At 31.2% G+C, this 20,949-nt stretch overlaps 9 non-coding genes across 9 annotated transcripts; 4 read left to right on the plus strand and 5 right to left on the minus strand.

Annotated features, from left to right (window-relative positions):
* Window positions 1-1,197: 1,197 nt before the first annotated feature.
* On the minus strand, window positions 1,198-1,269 carry TRNAW-CCA (transfer RNA tryptophan (anticodon CCA)). The gene has a single exon. It is a non-coding gene; the product is annotated as a tRNA-Trp (tRNA).
* A 2,612-nt stretch (window positions 1,270-3,881) lies between these two features.
* On the plus strand, window positions 3,882-3,953 carry TRNAW-CCA (transfer RNA tryptophan (anticodon CCA)). Its single transcript has one exon. It is a non-coding gene; the product is annotated as a tRNA-Trp (tRNA).
* A 1,721-nt stretch (window positions 3,954-5,674) lies between these two features.
* On the minus strand, window positions 5,675-5,746 carry TRNAW-CCA (transfer RNA tryptophan (anticodon CCA)). Its single transcript has one exon. It is a non-coding gene; the product is annotated as a tRNA-Trp (tRNA).
* A 2,612-nt stretch (window positions 5,747-8,358) lies between these two features.
* Window positions 8,359-8,430, plus strand: TRNAW-CCA (transfer RNA tryptophan (anticodon CCA)). The gene has a single exon. It is a non-coding gene; the product is annotated as a tRNA-Trp (tRNA).
* Window positions 8,431-10,146: 1,716 nt separating this feature from the next.
* TRNAW-CCA (transfer RNA tryptophan (anticodon CCA)) lies at window positions 10,147-10,218 on the minus strand. Its single transcript has one exon. It is a non-coding gene; the product is annotated as a tRNA-Trp (tRNA).
* A 2,604-nt stretch (window positions 10,219-12,822) lies between these two features.
* Window positions 12,823-12,894, plus strand: TRNAW-CCA (transfer RNA tryptophan (anticodon CCA)). Its single transcript has one exon. It is a non-coding gene; the product is annotated as a tRNA-Trp (tRNA).
* Window positions 12,895-14,610: 1,716 nt separating this feature from the next.
* On the minus strand, window positions 14,611-14,682 carry TRNAW-CCA (transfer RNA tryptophan (anticodon CCA)). The gene has a single exon. It is a non-coding gene; the product is annotated as a tRNA-Trp (tRNA).
* A 2,589-nt stretch (window positions 14,683-17,271) lies between these two features.
* On the plus strand, window positions 17,272-17,343 carry TRNAW-CCA (transfer RNA tryptophan (anticodon CCA)). Its single transcript has one exon. It is a non-coding gene; the product is annotated as a tRNA-Trp (tRNA).
* Window positions 17,344-19,062: 1,719 nt separating this feature from the next.
* On the minus strand, window positions 19,063-19,134 carry TRNAW-CCA (transfer RNA tryptophan (anticodon CCA)). The gene has a single exon. It is a non-coding gene; the product is annotated as a tRNA-Trp (tRNA).
* Window positions 19,135-20,949: the final 1,815 nt, after the last annotated feature.

Genomic DNA, 20,949 nt, shown 5'->3' on the forward strand with positions numbered 1-20,949 from the left:
TTTGAAAAAAGTTTTAATACATTAATTTCTCCTAAAACAGGCAAAACATTTGCTAGATGAGTCTCATACCAAAATATAGCAGGGATAAAAAAATTTCGCAATTAAAAAAATAAACAAATCAAACCAGCTATTACAGCTATTTAAAGAACTTTATCATAGTGAAATGAATTCAGGTTTGTGAATGACAGCAAGCCTAATAATTTTTTGCTTGAATGCAGCATCGCTAGGCTTTTAATTAGGATCGCACATTAACGAATTTTTCAATCTCTTTGGATTTATGCCTTTGCTTTATGGACTTTTACTTTGCTTTTATCTAAGGAACGTACTATTTCAAGTTTCCACGTGTAAATTGCGCGCTCATACCCAAATTGCCTTCCTGAGTCAGCTTTCGATCGAATTTCCATTTTCAGTAAATGCCACGCGACTTAATTGCCTTCACCATACCATGCGTATTAATTGAACGACTGCACAATAATTGCCAAAGACTCCTGATTATGCCTCAGCAAGAAATGTATTCTTTTACCATATCTACACAACTGCTTATCATTCGATGATCGTATGCCTCAGCAGAAGGAAATTTTCCGCCCACTGCTAGGAACACATACCACTAGTGTCCCCAGTAACACAAAAGGCCTTTGGCCCTATGGAAATCGACAGGTAATGATCCTTAGAAATCCAGGCCTGATGGCAAGGGAAAAGATTCAGATTAAAAAAAAGATTATATAAAAACAATATAATAATCTTTTGCTCAGAAGTTCGAATTATTGTCTGGTGAAGAAAAAGTGGACTGTGTTTTTTAAGAATTTCATACCTAAAGAAAAGTTCGGCGGCGAATTTGTCCTGAAGGTGAAAAATAACAAATAATGTAAAATTGAGGTGTCAGAGATAATTTTGTATTATTATAAGTCAATGATAGTAAGTATATCGCTTTGAATATTCTATTGTGGTTTTTGCACGATTGCCCTGAATTGATTCAATTAAATATATTTAGAGGGAAATGGAGGTACATATACTAAAATTAAAAATATCATCAAAAGCTGAATTAATGAAACAAGAATGGAATAATTTCACCCAATGCGAAAAATGATTGCAACGTTTACTGAAAGAGAAAGTTTAATCCCTCAAGTAATGTCTTAAATAAGTACGATATGCTAACCTATTGATCACTGGGATATCCCAAAAGCTAGTATAAGTACTTGACCTGGACGTGATTTGAACACGCAACCTTCTGATCTGGAGTCAGACGCGCCACCGTTGCGCCACCGGGCCATGCCAAGCACCTCTAGATTTGTTTAACATTTAATATTTGTGTTTAATGACTGATTAATTCGTATTTTTAAAAAAATTTTAATTATTGCCTAAATTTTACATGTAATTCTGTAATATCTGGAGTCAGACGTGCTCAAGTTGCGTCACTTGGCCGTATCAAGCAACGTCTTAAAAGTGGAAAAAAGTGAAATATAAAAATATGTATATATTCGTTCTGTTTGGTGGCAAATTACTGAGTAATTTTATTATATATTACTATTTTTATTTATTAGTTTAAAATTCGTAATTTATCTAAATCCATTACTTAGCATATGTAGGCTTAGCAACGGCATTTTGCTACCAAACAGAACAAATTTATTTCATAACTTTTATTTCTTTACTGTTACAGGTTTTAAGAACTAGAACCTCCCTTTATTTAAAAAAAAAAAAAAATAAAAATTATTTTTATAATTTTAATTCAGATTTTCATATGTTGGATTACCTCTGTTATACTACATGTTCTTTAGACTCGGTCCACTTAAATTGAATTGATTATTATTAGAATTTTAATTGTTTTTTTTTTTGCTTTTGTAGCTATAATTTTGAAGTTTTTTTACACTGCTTAATTTGGCCTGCAGGGATTGGCCTGACAAGGATAAAATTACTTCAATTGTTTTTCTGAAACCATTTTAGGTTTGAAACTTTAATTTTTGTCTTTATTGATTCAGAAACAGGCTGATTTTATTCTTTCCTTGTACCAACCCCTTGACCGCTGATGCAACACAAGATGTAAATTTCTTTTATCATTTTTGATTTTGACATGTTTTTCCCCCTTTTTCTTGCAGTTTATTAGTGTACTTCTGGTTTTTTTCGTTTTTGCTCGTTTGCTTTTTGCGTATGCTTAGTCCGATATGAATTTGGGTGGAATTTGAAAGGTATTATTTATTTTAATTGATTTTGCACTATACATACATTTATTTATTTGAAGTTTTGCCTAAATGCCCCCAAATTTCTAGTCACGCCACTGTTGGTACATTGAAAAGGTGGAAATTGCATGGAACTGTTCCTAATGCACTTAAGCCTGGACTACATTCGTAGCTAATTCGAAGGGGTCGGAGCTTTATCTTGCAAAACCAAACAACATCCAGTTATTAACACTGGGAAGCTGATAGCGAATTTAGAAGAATAGTTTACAGTAATAGTTAATGCTCAAACTGTTCGAAGAATCATTAGAGCACATGCATGCAATGGGCCATCAGCAAGAATGAACTCTTCGTCAACCAGAAACGAAAACACGCCTGGCGTTCGGCAAAATCTATGGTACGCAAACTTTTATCATATGAGAAAAATGTTATATTTTCAAGCAATTTAATTCAGATCTGATAAAGGAATTGCTGTATGATGAAATGTGAATGAAAATTGAATCCGAAAAACGTATTGCCTACTGTCGAGCATGAATATGGAGGCAATAGCAGTTTGGCATTAGCCTTTGGTATGAGAAATATAAAAAGTATGGATGAACATAAGTGTATAAATATTCTTAATAAAAACTAAAAGCATGTGGAAAAAAAAAAAAAAAAAAAAAAAAAAAAAAAAAAAAAAGAAAAAAACTTACTTCAGATGAGTAGTATATCTAAGTTCTATTGTTATAACGATGTTTAAACGTACAGCTTTATACGTTGTTTCTGGTTATTTACACAACTCTTCTGAAAGTGCTACATTCTCCGGCCTTTATATACTTTCGAATATATATGTAGTGAGTTGGAGGAAAACTTGGGAAGCATAGCATTTCTTCGAAATCTCTACTAAAATTAGTTCTTACCTAGGTATAGAATAAACACAATATTCTTATATGAGCTCATTATCAAAGCTTTTTGAATAATTAACTAACTAATTAATTATTTTTTTACATAAAGCTTTTAATTACACTTCCCAAAACAAACAGGGTTTAAAACGGTGATTAATAATAAACAAAAGAAGAAAAGCAAAGAAGAAGAAAAGATATTCCTTTAATATTTTGTAACTGATATTTGAAAATAAAACAGGGAAATACAAATGTCCGAAAAAACATATGGTCCATTATAGGTTTCTGTACTTAAAATAAACATTCTGTGGGTATTACCATTAAAAAATACATACTAGTAGAAAATAGCTTATAATTCAACATTTGCAATCAAGTCTGTACACAAACGTTAAAAACATTCCTTAGTTTTATTTTGCTAGAAAAGTAACTTTTATAATAAATAGCTTTTACTTCATTTTGCTGTTCAACATTCTAATAATGAATAAAATCGAAAGTTGTGTCGATGTTTATGATTAAATCAAGAAATCGTCTGCAGAACGAGTTTAGTGACACATAATGTACACAACATTAATACGAATACGTATCTAGTTATTTTTGTACACACAGTTTATAAATCTTTAATTGTGTTTTTGTAATTGAAATTGTAAATCTCAAATCTACTTATTACAAAATTTATGTAACTTATAATCTAACAGTTTAAAAAGTAAATGAAAATTAATTAGTGCTGTGAAAAATAAAGTCCGCTTTTACAGAAATAGTCTTCAATCACTGAAAAGTTGTACAAGCACTGTAATTGAATTAATTTCCAAATTGTCCTGCTGCAAAGTGAGGCTCGGTGGTGCAACGGTAGCGCGTCTGACTCCAGATCAGAAGGTTGCGTGTTCAAATCACGTCCGGGTCATATGTTCTGTTTTCTTTTCGAATTTCCCTATGGCCGAGTTGTTAGCATATTATAGGAGGTCTCAAAAGCAGAACAGTTTTTTTCCCTGGAGGAATTAGGGTTTAAAAAAATGTGTGTTATCTGCATATTTATTTTAAAATTATAGTATAAATTTAATTTGACTTTTATGTCTGAAATTGTTATCCAAGTAAATTCTAGTTTAATCCGACTTCTGAATGGTACCATAAATGTAACTAGTACTTGTTGAAAGAGGTTAGAAAGCTAACTATTTTTCATTTCATAAATGAAAATCGGTTAGAAAAGTAGCTAAAATTGAAATGTGCCATTTTCTTCTAATTTAGAGTTTTTACCCTAGTTTAATTCTGTAAAGCAATTAATAAGGGAGCGATTTTCTACGAAAGCTTACTTTACAAGAGTAACACATTTTTTTAACTCAAAAAAAAAAAAAAAAAAAAAAAAAAAAATAAATAAATAATAATAAAAAACAACAACATATATTTAAGGGGTGCAAAATTTTATGGTAAATTTGAAAAAAGTTTTAATACATTAATTTCTCCTAAAACAGGCAAAACATTTGCTAGATGAGTCCCATACCAAAATATAGCAGGGATAAAAAAATTCCGCAATTAAAAAAATAAACAAATGAAACCAGCTATTACAGCTATTTAAAGAACTTTATCATAGTGAAATGAATTCAGGTTTGTGAATGACAGCAAGCCTAATAATTTTTTGCTTGAATGCAGCATCGCTAGGCTTTTAATTAGGATCGCACATTAACGAATTTTTCAATCTCTTTGGATTTATGCCTTTGCTTTATGGACTTTTATTTGCTTTTGTCTAAGGAACGTACTATTTCAAGTTTCCACGTGTAAATTGCGCACTCATACCCAAATTGCCTTCCTGAGTCAGCTTTCGATCGAATTTCCATTTTCAGTAAATGCCACGCGACTTAATTGCCTTCACCATACCATGCGTATTAATTGAACGACTGCACAATAATTGCCAAAGACTCCTGATTATGCCTCAGCAAGAAATGTATTCTTTTACCATATCTACACGACTGCTTATCATTCGATGATCGTATGCCTCAGCAGAAGGAAATTTTCCGCCCACTGCTAGGAACACATACCACTAGTGTCCCCAGTAACACAAAAGGCCTTTGGCCCTATGGAAATCGACAGGTAATGATCCTTAGAAATCCAGGCCTGATGGCAAGGGAAAAGATTCAGATTAAAAAAAAGATTATATAAAAACAATATAATAATCTTTTGCTCAGAAGTTCGAATTATTGTCTGGTGAAGAAAAAGTGGACTGTGTTTTTTAAGAATTTCATACCTAAAGAAAAGTTCGGCGGCGAATTTGTCCTGAAGGTGAAAAATAACAAATAATGTAAAATTGAGGTGTCAGAGATAATTTTGTATTATTATAAGACAGTGATAGTAAGTATATCGCTTTGAATATTCTATTGTGGTTTTTGCACGATTGCCCTGAATTGATTCAATTAAATATATTTAGAGGGAAATGGAGGTACATATACTAAAATTAAAAATATCATCAAAAGCTGAATTAATGAAACAAGAATGGAATAATTTCACCCAATGCGAAAAATGATTGCAACGTTTACTGAAAGAGAAAGTTTAATCCCTCAAGTAATGTCTTAAATAAGTACGATATGCTAACCTATTGATCACTGGGATATCCCAAAAGCTAGTATAAGTACTTGACCTGGACGTGATTTGAACACGCAACCTTCTGATCTGGAGTCAGACGCGCCACCGTTGCGCCACCGGGCCATGCCAAGCACCTCTAGATTTGTTTAACATTTAATATTTGTGTTTAATGACTGATTAATTCGTATTTTTAAAAAAATTTTAATTATTGCCTAAATTTTACATGTAATTCTGTAATATCTGGAGTCAGACGTGCTCAAGTTGCGTCACTTGGCCGTATCAAGCAACGTCTTAAAAGTGGAAAAAAGTGAAATATAAAAATATGTATATATTCGTTCTGTTTGGTGGCAAATTACTGACTAATTTTATTATATATTACTATTTTTATTTATTAGTTTAAAATTCGTAATTTATCTAAATCCATTACTTAGCATATGTAGGCTTAGCAACGGCATTTTGCTACCAAACAGAACAAATTTATTTCATAACTTTTATTTCTTTACTGTTACAGGTTTTAAGAACTAGAACCTCCCTTTATTTAAAAAAAAAAAATAATAAAAATTATTTTTATAATTTTAATTCAGATTTTCATATGTTGGATTACCTCTGTTATACTACATGTTCTTTAGACTCGGTCCACTTAAATTGAATTGATTATTATTAGAATTTTAATTGTTTTTTTTTTGCTTTTCTAGCTATAATTTTGAAGTTTTTTTACACTGCTTAATTTGGCCTGCAGGGATTGGCCTGACAAGGATAAAATTACTTCAATTGTTTTTCTGAAACCATTTTAGGTTTGAAACTTTAATTTTTGTCTTTATTGATTCAGAAACAGGCTGATTTTATTCTTTCCTTGTACCAACCCCTTGACCGCTGATGCAACACAAGATGTAAATTTCTTTTATCATTTTTGATTTTGACATGTTTTTCCCCCTTTTTCTTGCAGTTTATTAGTGTACTTCTGGTTTTTTTCGTTTTTGCTCGTTTGCTTTTTGCGTATGCTTAGTCCGATATGAATTTGGGTGGAATTTGAAAGGTATTATTTATTTTAATTGATTTTGCACTATACATACATTTATTTATTTGAAGTTTTGCCTAAATGCCCCCAAATTTCTAGTCACGCCACTGTTGGTACATTGAAAAGGTGGAAATTGCATGGAACTGTTCCTAATGCACTTAAGCCTGGACTACATTCGTAGCTAATTCGAAGGGGTCGGAGCTTTATCTTGCAAAACCAAACAACATCCAGTTATTAACACTGGGAAGCTGATAGCGAATTTAGAAGAATAGTTTACAGTAATAGTTAATGCTCAAACTGTTCGAAGAATCATTAGAGCACATGCATGCAATGGGCCATCAGCAAGAATGAACTCTTCGTCAACCAGAAACGAAAACACGCCTGGCGTTCGGCAAAATCTATGGTACGCAAACTTTTATCATATGAGAAAAATGTTATATTTTCAAGCAATTTAATTCAGATCTGATAAAGGAATTGCTGTATGATGAAATGTGAATGAAAATTGAATCCGAAAAACGTATTGCCTACTGTCGAGCATGAATATGGAGGCAATAGCAGTTTGGCATTAGCCTTTGGTATGAGAAATATAAAAAGTATGGATGAACATAAGTGTATAAATATTCTTAATAAAAACTAAAAGCATGTGGAAAAAAAAAAAAAAAAAAAAAAAAAAAAAAAAAAAAAAAGAAAAAAACTTACTTCAGATGAGTAGTATATCTAAGTTCTATTGTTATAACGATGTTTAAACGTACAGCTTTATACGTTGTTTCTGGTTATTTACACAACTCTTCTGAAAGTGCTACATTCTCCGGCCTTTATATACTTTCGAATATATATGTAGTGAGTTGGAGGAAAACTTGGGAAGCATAGCATTTCTTCGAAATCTCTACTAAAATTAGTTCTTACCTAGGTATAGAATAAACACAATATTCTTATATGAGCTCATTATCAAAGCTTTTTGAATAATTAACTAACTAATTAATTATTTTTTTACATAAAGCTTTTAATTACACTTCCCAAAACAAACAGGGTTTAAAACGGTGATTAATAATAAACAAAAGAAGAAAAGCAAAGAAGAAGAAAAGATATTCCTTTAATATTTTGTAACTGATATTTGAAAATAAAACAGGGAAATACAAATGTCCGAAAAAACATATGGTCCATTATAGGTTTCTGTACTTAAAATAAACATTCTGTGGGTATTACCATTAAAAAATACATACCAGTAGAACATAGCTTATAATTCAACATTTGCAATCAAGTCTGTACACAAACGTTAAAAACATTCCTTAGTTTTATTTTGCTAGAAAAGTAACTTTTATAATAAATAGCTTTTACTTCATTTTGCTGTTCAACATTCTAATAATGAATAAAATCGAAAGTTGTGTCGATGTTTATGATTAAATCAAGAAATCGTCTGCAGAACGAGTTTAGTGACACATAATGTACACAACATTAATACGAATACGTATCTAGTTATTTTTGTACACACAGGTTATAAATCTTTAATTGTGTTTTTGTAATTGAAATTGTAAATCTCAAATCTACTTATTACAAAATTTATGTAACTTATAATCTAACAGTTTAAAAAGTAAATGAAAATTAATTAGTGCTGTGAAAAATAAAGTCCGCTTTTACAGAAATAGTCTTCAATCACTGAAAAGTTGTACAAGCACTGTAATTGAATTAATTTCCAAATTGTCCTGCTGCAAAGTGAGGCTCGGTGGCGCAACGGTAGCGCGTGTGACTCCAGATCAGAAGGTTGCGTGTTCAAATCACGTCCGGGTCATATGTTCTGTTTTCTTTTCGAATTTCCCTATGGCCGAGTTGTTAGCATATTATAGGAGGTCTCAAAAGCAGAACAGTTTTTTTCCCTGGAGGAATTAGGGTTTAAAAAAATGTGTGTTATCTGCATATTTATTTTAAAATTATAGTATAAATTTAATTTGACTTTTATGTCTGAAATTGTTATCCAAGTAAATTCTAGTTTAATCCGAGTTCTGAATGGTACCATAAATGTAACTAGTACTTGTTGAAAGAGGTTAGAAAGCTAACTATTTTTCATTTCATAAATGAAAATCGGTTAGAAAAGTAGCTAAAATTGAAATGTGCCATTTTCTTCTAATTTAGAGTTTTTACCCTAGTTTAATTCTGTAAAGCAATTAATAAGGGAGCGATTTTCTACGAAAGCTTACTTTACAGGAGTAACACATTTTTTTAACTCAAAAAAAAAAAAAAAAAAAAAAAAAGAATAATAAATAATAAAAAAAGCTACATATATTTAAGGGGTGCAAAATTTTATGGTAAATTTGAAAAAAGTTTTAATACATTAATTTCTCCTAAAACAGGCAAAACATTTGCTAGATGAGTCTCATACGAAAATATAGCAGGGATAAAAAAATTTCGCAATTAAAAAAATAAACAAATCAAACCAGCTATTACAGCTATTTAAAGAACTTTATCATAGTGAAATGAATTCAGGTTTGTGAATGACAGCAAGCCTAATAATTTTTTGCTTGAATGCAGCATCGCTAGGCTTTTAATTAGGATCGCACATTAACGAATTTTTCAATCTCTTTGGATTTATGCCTTTGCTTTATGGACTTTTACTTTGCTTTTATCTAAGGAACGTACTATTTCAAGTTTCCACGTGTAAATTGCGCGCTCATACCCAAATTGCCTTCCTGAGTCAGCTTTCGATCGAATTTCCATTTTCAGTAAATGCCACACGACTTAATTGCCTTCACCATACCATGCGTATTAATTGAACGACTGCACAATAATTGCCAAAGACTCCTGATTATGCCTCAGCAAGAAATGTATTCTTTTACCATATCTACACAACTGCTTATCATTCGATGATCGTATGCCTCAGCAGAAGGAAATTTTCCGCCCACTGCTAGGAACACATACCACTAGTGTCCCCAGTAACACAAAAGGCCTTTGGCCCTATGGAAATCGACAGGTAATGATCCTTAGAAATCCAGGCCTGATGGCAAGGGAAAAGATTCAGATTAAAAAAAAGATTATATAAAAACAATATAATAATCTTTTGCTCAGAAGTTCGAATTATTGTCTGGTGAAGAAAAAGTGGACTGTGTTTTTTAAGAATTTCATACCTAAAGAAAAGTTCGGCGGCGAATTTGTCCTGAAGGTGAAAAATAACAAATAATGTAAAATTGAGGTGTCAGAGATAATTTTGTATTATTATAAGTCAATGATAGTAAGTATATCGCTTTGAATATTCTATTGTGGTTTTTGCACGATTGCCCTGAATTGATTCAATTAAATATATTTAGAGGGAAATGGAGGTACATATACTAAAATTAAAAATATCATCAAAAGCTGAATTAATGAAACAAGAATGGAATAATTTCACCCAATGCGAAAAATGATTGCAACGTTTACTGAAAGAGAAAGTTTAATCCATCAAGTAATGTCTTAAATAAGTACGATATGCTAACCTATTGATCACTGGGATATCCCAAAAGCTAGTATAAGTACTTGACCTGGACGTGATTTGAACACGCAACCTTCTGATCTGGAGTCAGACGCGCCACCGTTGCGCCACCGGGCCATGCCAAGCACCTCTAGATTTGTTTAACATTTAATATTTGTGTTTAATGACTGATTAATTCGTATTTTTAAAAAAATTTTAATTATTGCCTAAATTTTACATGTAATTCTGTAATATCTGGAGTCAGACGTGCTCAAGTTGCGTCACTTGGCCGTATCAAGCAACGTCTTAAAAGTGGAAAAAAGTGAAATATAAAAATATGTATATATTCGTTCTGTTTGGTGGCAAATTACTGACTAATTTTATTATATATTACTATTTTTATTTATTAGTTTAAAATTCGTAATTTATCTAAATCCATTACTTAGCATATGTAGGCTTAGCAACGGCATTTTGCTACCAAACAGAACAAATTTATTTCATAACTTTTATTTCTTTACTGTTACAGGTTTTAAGAACTAGAACCTCCCTTTATTTAAAAAAAAAAAAAAATAAAAATTATTTTTATAATTTTAATTCAGATTTTCATATGTTGGATTACCTCTGTTATACTACATGTTCTTTAGACTCGGTCCACTTAAATTGAATTGATTATTATTAGAATTTTAATTGTTTTTTTTTGCTTTTGTAGCTATAATTTTGAAGTTTTTTTACACTGCTTAATTTGGCCTGCAGGGATTGGCCTGACAAGGATAAAATTACTTCAATTGTTTTTCTGAAACCATTTTAGGTTTGAAACTTTAATTTTTGTCTTTATTGATTCAGAAACAGGCTGATTTTATTCTTTCCTTGTACCAACCCCTTGACCGCTGATGCAACACAAGATGTAAATTTCTTTTATCATTTTTGATTTTGACATGTTTTTCCCCCTTTTTCTTGCAGTTTATTAGTGTACTTCTGGTTTTTTTCGTTTTTGCTCGTTTGCTTTTTGCGTATGCTTAGTCCGATATGAATTTGGGTGGAATTTGAAAGGTATTATTTATTTTAATTGATTTTGCACTATACATACATTTATTTATTTGAAGTTTTGCCTAAATGCCCCCAAATTTCTAGTCACGCCACTGTTGGTACATTGAAAAGGTGGAAATTGCATGGAACTGTTCCTAATGCACTTAAGCCTGGACTACATTCGTAGCTAATTCGAAGGGGTCGGAGCTTTATCTTGCAAAACCAAACAACATCCAGTTATTAACACTGGGAAGCTGATAGCGAATTTAGAAGAATAGTTTACAGTAATAGTTAATGCTCAAACTGTTCGAAGAATCATTAGAGCACATGCATGCAATGGGCCATCAGCAAGAATGAACTCTTCGTCAACCAGAAACGAAAACACGCCTGGCGTTCGGCAAAATCTATGGTACGCAAACTTTTATCATATGAGAAAAATGTTATATTTTCAAGCAATTTAATTCAGATCTGATAAAGGAATTGCTGTATGATGAAATGTGAATGAAAATTGAATCCGAAAAACGTATTGCCTACTGTCGAGCATGAATATGGAGGCAATAGCAGTTTGGCATTAGCCTTTGGTATGAGAAATATAAAAAGTATGGATGAACATAAGTGTATAAATATTCTTAATAAAAACTAAAAGCATGTGGAAAAAAAAAAAAAAAAAAAAAAAAAAAAAAAAGAAAAAAACTTACTTCAGATGAGTAGTATATCTAAGTTCTATTGTTATAACGATGTTTAAACGTACAGCTTTATACGTTGTTTCTGGTTATTTACACAACTCTTCTGAAAGTGCTACATTCTCCGGCCTTTATATACTTTCGAATATATATGTAGTGAGTTGGAGGAAAACTTGGGAAGCATAGCATTTCTTCGAAATCTCTACTAAAATTAGTTCTTACCTAGGTATAGAATAAACACAATATTCTTATATGAGCTCATTATCAAAGCTTTTTGAATAATTAACTAACTAATTAATTATTTTTTTACATACAGCTTTTAATTACACTTCCCAAAACAAACAGGGTTTAAAACGGTGATTAATAATAAACAAAAGAAGAAAAGCAAAGAAGAAGAAAAGATATTCCTTTAATATTTTGTAACTGATATTTGAAAATAAAACAGGGAAATACAAATGTCCGAAAAAACATATGGTCCATTATAGGTTTCTGTACTTAAAATAAACATTCTGTGGGTATTACCATTAAAAAATACATACTAGTAGAACATAGCTTATAATTCAACATTTGCAATCAAGTCTGTACACAAACGTTAAAAACATTCCTTAGTTTTATTTTGCTAGAAAAGTAACTTTTATAATAAATAGCTTTTACTTCATTTTGCTGTTCAACATTCTAATAATGAATAAAATCGAAAGTTGTGTCGATGTTTATGATTAAATCAAGAAATCGTCTGCAGAACGAGTTTAGTGACACATAATGTACACAACATTAATACGAATACGTATCTAGTTATTTTTGTACACACAGTTTATAAATCTTTAATTGTGTTTTTGTAATTGAAATTGTAAATCTCAAATCTACTTATTACAAAATTTATGTAACTTATAATCTAACAGTTTAAAAAGTAAATGAAAATTAATTAGTGCTGTGAAAAATAAAGTCCGCTTTTACAGAAATAGTCTTCAATCACTGAAAAGTTGTACAAGCACTGTAATTGAATTAATTTCCAAATTGTCCTGCTGCAAAGTGAGGCTCGGTGGTGCAACGGTAGCGCGTGTGACTCCAGATCAGAAGGTTGCGTGTTCAAATCACGTCCGGGTCATATGTTCTGTTTTCTTTTCGAATTTCCCTATGGCCGAGTTGTTAGCATATTATAGGAGGTCTCAAAAGCAGAACAGTTTTTTTCCCTGGAGGAATTAGGGTTTAAAAAAATGTGTGTTATCTGCATATTTATTTTAAAATTATAGTATAAATTTAATTTGACTTTTATGTCTGAAATTGTTATCCAAGTAAATTCTAGTTTAATCCGACTTCTGAATGGTACCATAAATGTAACTAGTACTTGTTGAAAGAGGTTAGAAAGCTAACTATTTTTCATTTCATAAATGAAAATCGGTTAGAAAAGTGGCTAAAATTGAAATGTGCCATTTTCTTCTAATTTAGAGTTTTTACCCTAGTTTAATTCTGTAAAGCAATTAATAAGGGAGCGATTTTCTACGAAAGCTTACTTTACAGGAGTAACACATTTTTTTAACTCAAAAAAAAAAAATAAAAAAAAAAAATAATAATAATAAAAAACAACAACATATATTTAAGGGGTGCAAAATTTTATGGTAAATTTGAAAAAAGTTTTAATACATTAATTTCTCCTAAAACAGGCAAAACATTTGCTAGATGAGTCCCATACCAAAATATAGCAGGGATAAAAAAATTTCGCAATTAAAAAAATAAACAAATCAAACCAGCTATTACAGCTATTTAAAGAACTTTATCATAGTGAAATGAATTCAGGTTTGTGAATGACAGCAAGCCTAATAATTTTTTGCTTGAATGCAGCATCGCTAGGCTTTTAATTAGGATCGCACATTAACGAATTTTTCAATCTCTTTGGATTTATGCCTTTGCTTTATGGACTTTTATTTGCTTTTGTCTAAGGAACGTACTATTTCAAGTTTCCACGTGTAAATTGCGCACTCATACCCAAATTGCCTTCCTGAGTCAGCTTTTGATCGAATTTCCATTTTCAGTAAATGCCACGCGACTTAATTGCCTTCACCATACCATGCGTATTAATTGAACGACTGCACAATAATTGCCAAAGACTCCTGATTATGCCTCAGCAAGAAATGTATTCTTTTACCATATCTACACGACTGCTTATCATTCGATGATCGTATGCCTCAGCAGAAGGAAATTTTCCGCCCACTGCTAGGAACACATACCACTAGTGTCCCCAGTAACACAAAAGGCCTTTGGCCCTATGGAAATCGACAGGTAATGATCCTTAGAAATCCAGGCCTGATGGCAAGGGAAAAGATTCAGATTAAAAAAAAGATTGTATAAAAACAATATAATAATCTTTTGCTCAGAAGTTCGAATTATTGTCTGGTGAAGAAAAAGTGGACTGTGTTTTTTAAGAATTTCATACCTAAAGAAAAGTTCGGCGGCGAATTTGTCCTGAAGGTGAAAAATAACAAATAATGCAAAATTGAGGTGTCAGAGATAATTTTGTATTATTATAAGACAGTGATAGTAAGTATATCGCTTTGAATATTCTATTGTGGTTTTTGCACGATTGCCCTGAATTGATTCAATTAAATATATTTAGAGGGAAATGGAGGTACATATACTAAAATTAAAAATATCATCAAAAGCTGAATTAATGAAACAAGAATGGATGGAATAATTTCACCCAATGCGAAAAATGATTGCAACGTTTACTGAAAGAGAAAGTTTAATCCATCAAGTAATGTCTTAAATAAGTACGATATGCTAACCTATTGATCACTGGGATATCCCAAAAGCTAAGATAAGTACTTGACCCGGACGTGATTTGAACACGCAACCTTCTGATCTGGAGTCAGACGCGCTACCGTTGCGCCACCGGGCCATGCCAAGCACCTCTAGATTTGTTTAACATTTAATATTTGTGTTTAATGACTGATTAATTTGTATTTTTTAAAAAATTTTAATTATTGCCTAAATTTTACATGTAATTCTGTAATATCTGGAGTCAGACGTGCTCAAGTTGCGTCACTTGGCCGTATCAAGCAACGTCTTAAAAGTGGAAAAAAGTGAAATATAAAAATATGTGTATATTCGTTCTGTTTGGTGGCAAATTACTGAGTAATTTTATTATATATTACTATTTTTATTTATTAGTTTAAAATTCGTAATTTATCTAAATCCATTACTTAGCATATGTAGGCTTAGCAACGGCATTTTGCTACCAAACAGAACAAATTTATTTCATAACTTTTATTTCTTTAATGTTACAGTTTTTAAGAACTAGAACCTCCCTTTATTTAAAAAAAAAAAAAAAAAATTATTTTTATTATTTTAATTCAGATTTTCATATGTTGGATTACCTCTGTTATACTACATGTTCTTTAGACTCGGTCCACTTAAATTGAATTGATTATTATTAGAATTTTAATTGTTTTTTTTGCTTTTGTAGCTATAATTTTGAAGTGTTTTTACACTGCTTAATTTGGCCTGCAGGGATTGGCCTGACAAGGATAAAATTACTTCAATTGTTTTTCTGAAACCATTTTAGGTTTGAAACTTTAATTTTTGTCTTTATTGATTGAGAAACAGGCTAATTTTATTCTTTCATTGTACCAACCCCTTGACCGCTGATGCAACACAAGATGTAAATTTCTTTTATCATTTTTGATTTTGACATGTTTTCCCCCCTTTTTCTTGCAGTTTATTAGTGTACTTCTGGTTTTTTTCGTTTTTGCTCGTTTGCTTTTTGCGTATGCTTAGTCCGATATGAATTTGGGTGGAATTTGAAAGGTATTATTTATTTTAATTGATTTTGCACTATACATACATTTATTTATTTGAAGTTTTGCCTAAATGCCCCCAAATTTCTAGTCACGCCACTGTTGGTACATTGAAAAGGTGGAAATTGCATGGAACTGTTCCTAATGCACTTAAGCCTGGACTACATTCGTAGCTAATTCGAAGGGGTCGGAGCTTTATCTTGCAAAACCAAACAACATCCAGTTATTAACACTGGGAAGCTGATAGCGAATTTAGAAGAATAGTTTACAGTAATAGTTAATGCTCAAACTGTTCGAAGAATCATTAGAGCACATGCATGCAATGGGCCATCAGCAAGAATGAACTCTTCGTCAACCAGAAACGAAAACACGCCTGGCGTTCGGCAAAATCTATGGTACGCAAACTTTTATCATATGAGAAAAATGTTATATTTTCAAGCAATTTAATTCAGATCTGATAAAGGAATTGCTGTATGATGAAATGTGAATGAAAATTGAATCCGAAAAACGTATTGCCTACTGTCGAGCATGAATATGGAGGCAATAGCAGTTTGGCATTAGCCTTTGGTATGAGAAATATAAAAAGTATGGATGAACATAAGTGTATAAATATTCTTAATAAAAACTAAAAGCATGTGGAAAAAAAAAAAAAAAAAAAAAAAAAAAAAAAAAAAAAACTTCAGATGAGTAGTATATCTAAGTTCTATTGTTATAACGATGTTTAAACGTACAGCTTTATACGTTGTTTCTGGTTATTTACACAACTCTTCTGAAAGTGCTACATTCTCCGGCCTTTATATACTTTCGAATATATATGTAGTGAGTTGGAGGAAAACTTGGGAAGCATAGCATTTCTTCGAAATCTCTACTAAAATTAGTTCTTACCTAGGTATAGAATAAACACAATATTCTTATATGAGCTCATTATCAAAGCTTTTTGAATAATTAACTAACTAATTAATTATTTTTTTACATAAAGCTTTTAATTACACTTCCCAAAACAAACAGGGTTTAAAACGGTGATTAATAATAAACAAAAGAAGAAAAGCAAAGAAGAAGAAAAGATATTCCTTTAATATTTTGTAACTGATATTTGAAAATAAAACAGGGAAATACAAATGTCCGAAAAAACATATGGTCCATTATAGGTTTCTGTACTTAAACATTCTGTGGGTATTACCATTAAAAAATACATACTAGTAGAACATAGCTTATAATTCAACATTTGCAATCAAGTCTGTACACAAAAGTTAAAAACATTCCTTAGTTTTATTTTGCTAGAAAAGTAACTTTTATAATAAATTACTTTTACTTCATTTTGCTGTTCAACATTCTAATAATGAATAAAATCGAAAGTTGTGTCGATGTTTATGATTAAATCAAGAAATCGTCTGCAGAACGAGTTTAGTGACACATAATGTACACAACATTAATACGAATACGTATCTAGTTACTTTTGTACACACAGGTTATAAATCTTTAATTGTGTTTTTGTAATTGAAATTGTAAATCTCAAATCTACTTATTACAAAATTTATGTAACTTATAATCTAACAGTTTAAAAAGTAAATGAAAATTAATTAGTGCTGTGAAAAATAAAGTCCGCTTTTACAGAAATAGTCTTCAATCACTGAAAAGTTGTACAAGCACTGTAATTGAATTAATTTCCAAATTGTCCTGCTGTAAAATGAGGCTCGGTGGCGCAACGGTAGCGCGTCTGACTCCAGATCAGAAGGTTGCGTGTTCAAATCACATCCGGGTCATATGTTCTGTTTTCTTTTCGAATTTCCCTATGGCCGAGTTGTTAGCATATTATAGGAGGTCTCAAAAGCAGAACAGTTTTTTTTCCCTGGAGGAATTAGGGTTTAAAAAAATGTGTGTTATCTGCATATTTATTTTAAAATTATAGTATAAATTTAATTTGACTTTTATGTCTGAAATTGTTATCCAAGTAAATTCTAGTTTAATCCGAGTTCTGAATGGTACCATAAATGTAACTAGTACTTGTTGAAAGAGGTTAGAAAGCTAACTATTTTTCATTTCATAAATGAAAATCGGTTAGAAAAGTAGCTAAAATTGAAATGTGCCATTTTCTTCTAATTTAGAGTTTTTACCCTAGTTTAATTCTGTAAAGCAATTAATAAGGGAGCGATTTTCTACGAAAGCTTACTTTACAAGAGTAACACATTTTTTTAACTCAAAAAAAAAAAAAAAAAAAAAAAAATAAATAAATAATAATAAAAAACAACAACATATATTTAAGGGGTGCAAAATTTTATGGTAAATTTGAAAAAAGTTTTAATACATTAATTTCTCCTAAAACAGGCAAAACATTTGCTAGATCAGTCCCATACCAAAATATAGCAGGGATAAAAAAATTCCGCAATTAAAAAAATAAACAAATGAAACCAGCTATTACAGCTATTTAAAGAACTTTATCATAGTGAAATGAATTCAGGTTTGTGAATGACAGCATGCCTAATAATTTTTTGCTTGAATGCAGCATCGCTAGGCTTTTAATTAGGATCGCACATTAACGAATTTTTCAATCTCTTTGGATTTATGCCTTTGCTTTATGGACTTTTACTTTGCTTTTATCTAAGGAACGTACTATTTCAAGTTTCCACGTGTAAATTGCGCACTCATACCCAAATTGCCTTCCTGAGTCAGCTTTCGATCGAATTTCCATTTTCAGTAAATGCCACGCGACTTAATTGCCTTCACCATACCATGCGTATTAATTGAACGACTGCACAATAATTGCCAAAGACTCCTGATTATGCCTCAGCAAGAAATGTATTCTTTTACCATATCTACACAACTGCTTATCATTCGATGATCGTATGCCTCAGCAGAAGGAAATTTTCCGCCCACTGCTAGGAACACATACCACTAGTGTCCCCAGTAACACAAAAGGCCTTTGGCCCTATGGAAATCGACAGGTAATGATCCTTAGAAATCCAGGCCTGATGGCAAGGGAAAAGATTCAGATTAAAAAAAAGATTATATAAAAACAATATAATAATCTTTTGGTCAGAATTTCGAATTATTGTCTGGTGAAGAAAAAGTGGACTGTGTTTTTTAAGAATTTCATACCTAAAGAAAAGTTCGGCGGCGAATTTGTCCTGATGGTGAAAAATAACAAATAATGTAAAATTGAGGTGTCAGAGATAATTTTGTATTATTATAAGACAGTGATAGTAAGTATATCGCTTTGAATATTCTATTGTGGTTTTTGCACGATTGCCCTGAATTGATTCAATTAAATATATTTAGAGGGAAATGGAGGTACATATACTAAAATTAAAAATATCATCAAAAGCTGAATTAATGAAACAAGAATGGAATAATTTCACCCAATGCGAAAAATGATTGCAACGTTTACTGAAAGAGAAAGTTTAATCCATGAAGTAATGTCTTAAAAAAGTACGATATGCTAACCTATTGATCACTGGGATATCCCAAAAGCTAGTATAAGTACTTGACCCGGACGTGATTTGAACACGCAACCTTCTGATCTGGAGTCAGACGCGCTACCGTTGCGCCACCGGGCCATGCCAAGCACCTCTAGATTTGTTTAACATTTAATATTTGTGTTTAATGACTGATTAATTTGTATTTTTAAAAAAATTTTAATTATTGCCTAAATTTTACATGTAATTCTGTAATATCTGGTGTCAGACGTGCTCAAGTTGCGTCACTTGGCCGTATCAAGCAACGTCATAAAAGTGGAAAAAAGTGAAATATAAAAATATGTATATATTCGTTCTGTTTGGTGGCAAATTACTGACTAATTTTATTATATATTGCTATTTTTATTTATTAGTTTAAAATTCGTAATTTATCTAAATCCATTACTTAGCATATGTAGGCTTAGCAACGGCATTTTGCTACCAAACAGAACAAATTTATTTCATAACTTTTATTTCTTTAATGTTACAGGTTTTAAGAACTAGAACCTCCCTTTATTTAAAAATAAAAATTATTTTTATAATTTTAATTCAGATTTTCATATGTTGGATTACCTCTGTTATACTACATGTTCTTTAGACTCGGTCCACTTAAATTGAATTGATTATTATTAGAATTTTAATTTTTTTTTTTTTTTGCTTTTGTAGCTATAATTTTGAAGTGTTTTTACACTGCTTAATTTGGCCTGCAGGGATTGGCCTGACAAGGATAAAATTACTTCAATTGTTTTTCTGAAACCATTTTAGGTTTGAAACTTTAATTTTTGTCTTTATTGATTCAGAAACAGGCTGATTTTATTCTTTCCTTGTACCAACCCCTTGACCGATGATGCAACACAAGATGTAAATTTCTTTTATCATTTTTGATTTTGACATGTTTTTCCCCCTTTTTCTTGCAGTTTATTAGTGTACTTCTGGTTTTTTTCGTTTTTGCTCGTTTGCTTTTTGCGTATGCTTAGTCCGATATGAATTTGGGTGGAATTTGAAAGGTATTATTTATTTTAATTGATTTTGCACTATACATACATTTATTTATTTGAAGTTTTGCCTAAATGCCCCCAAATTTCTAGTCACGCCACTGTTGGTACATTGAAAAGGTGGAAATTGCATGGAACTGTTCCTAATGCACTTAAGCCTGGACTACATTCGTAGCTAATTCGAAGGGGTCGGAGCTTTATCTTGCAAAACCAAACAACATCCAGTTATTAACACTGGGAAGCTGATAGCGAATTTAGAAGAATAGTTTACAGTAATAGTTAATGCTCAAACTGTTCGAAGAATCATTAGAGCACATGCATGCAATGGGCCATCAGCAAGAATGAACTCTTCGTCAACCAGAAACGAAAACACGCCTGGCGTTCGGCAAAATCTATGGTACGCAAACTTTTATCATATGAGAAAAATGTTATATTTTCAAGCAATTTAATTCAGATCTGATAAAGGAATTGCTGTATGATGAAATGTGAATGAAAATTGAATCCGAAAAACGTATTGCCTACTGTCGAGCATGAATATGGAGGCAATAGCAGTTTGGCATTAGCTTTGGTATGAGAAATATAAAAAGTATGGATGAACATAAGTGTATAAATATTCTTAATAAAAACTAAAACATGTGGGAAAAAAAAAAAAAAAAAAAAAAAAAAAAAAAACTTCAGATGAGTAGTATATCTAAGTTCTATTGTTATAACGATGTTTAAACGTACAGCTTTATACGTTGTTTCTGGTTATTTACACAACTCTTCTGAAAGTGCTACATTCTCCGGCCTTTATATACTTTCGAATATATATGTAGTGAGTTGGAGGAAAACTTGGGAAGCATAGCATTTCTTCGAAATCTCTACTAAAATTAGTTCTTACCTAGGTATAGAATAAACACAATATTCTTATATGAGCTCATTA

The sequence above is a fragment of the Stegodyphus dumicola genome, chromosome 2 (assembly GCF_044657685.1).
Source record: "Stegodyphus dumicola isolate Sdum_Otavi_A_Nest chromosome 2, ASM4465768v1".
Taxonomy (NCBI): Eukaryota; Metazoa; Arthropoda; class Arachnida; order Araneae; family Eresidae; genus Stegodyphus; species Stegodyphus dumicola.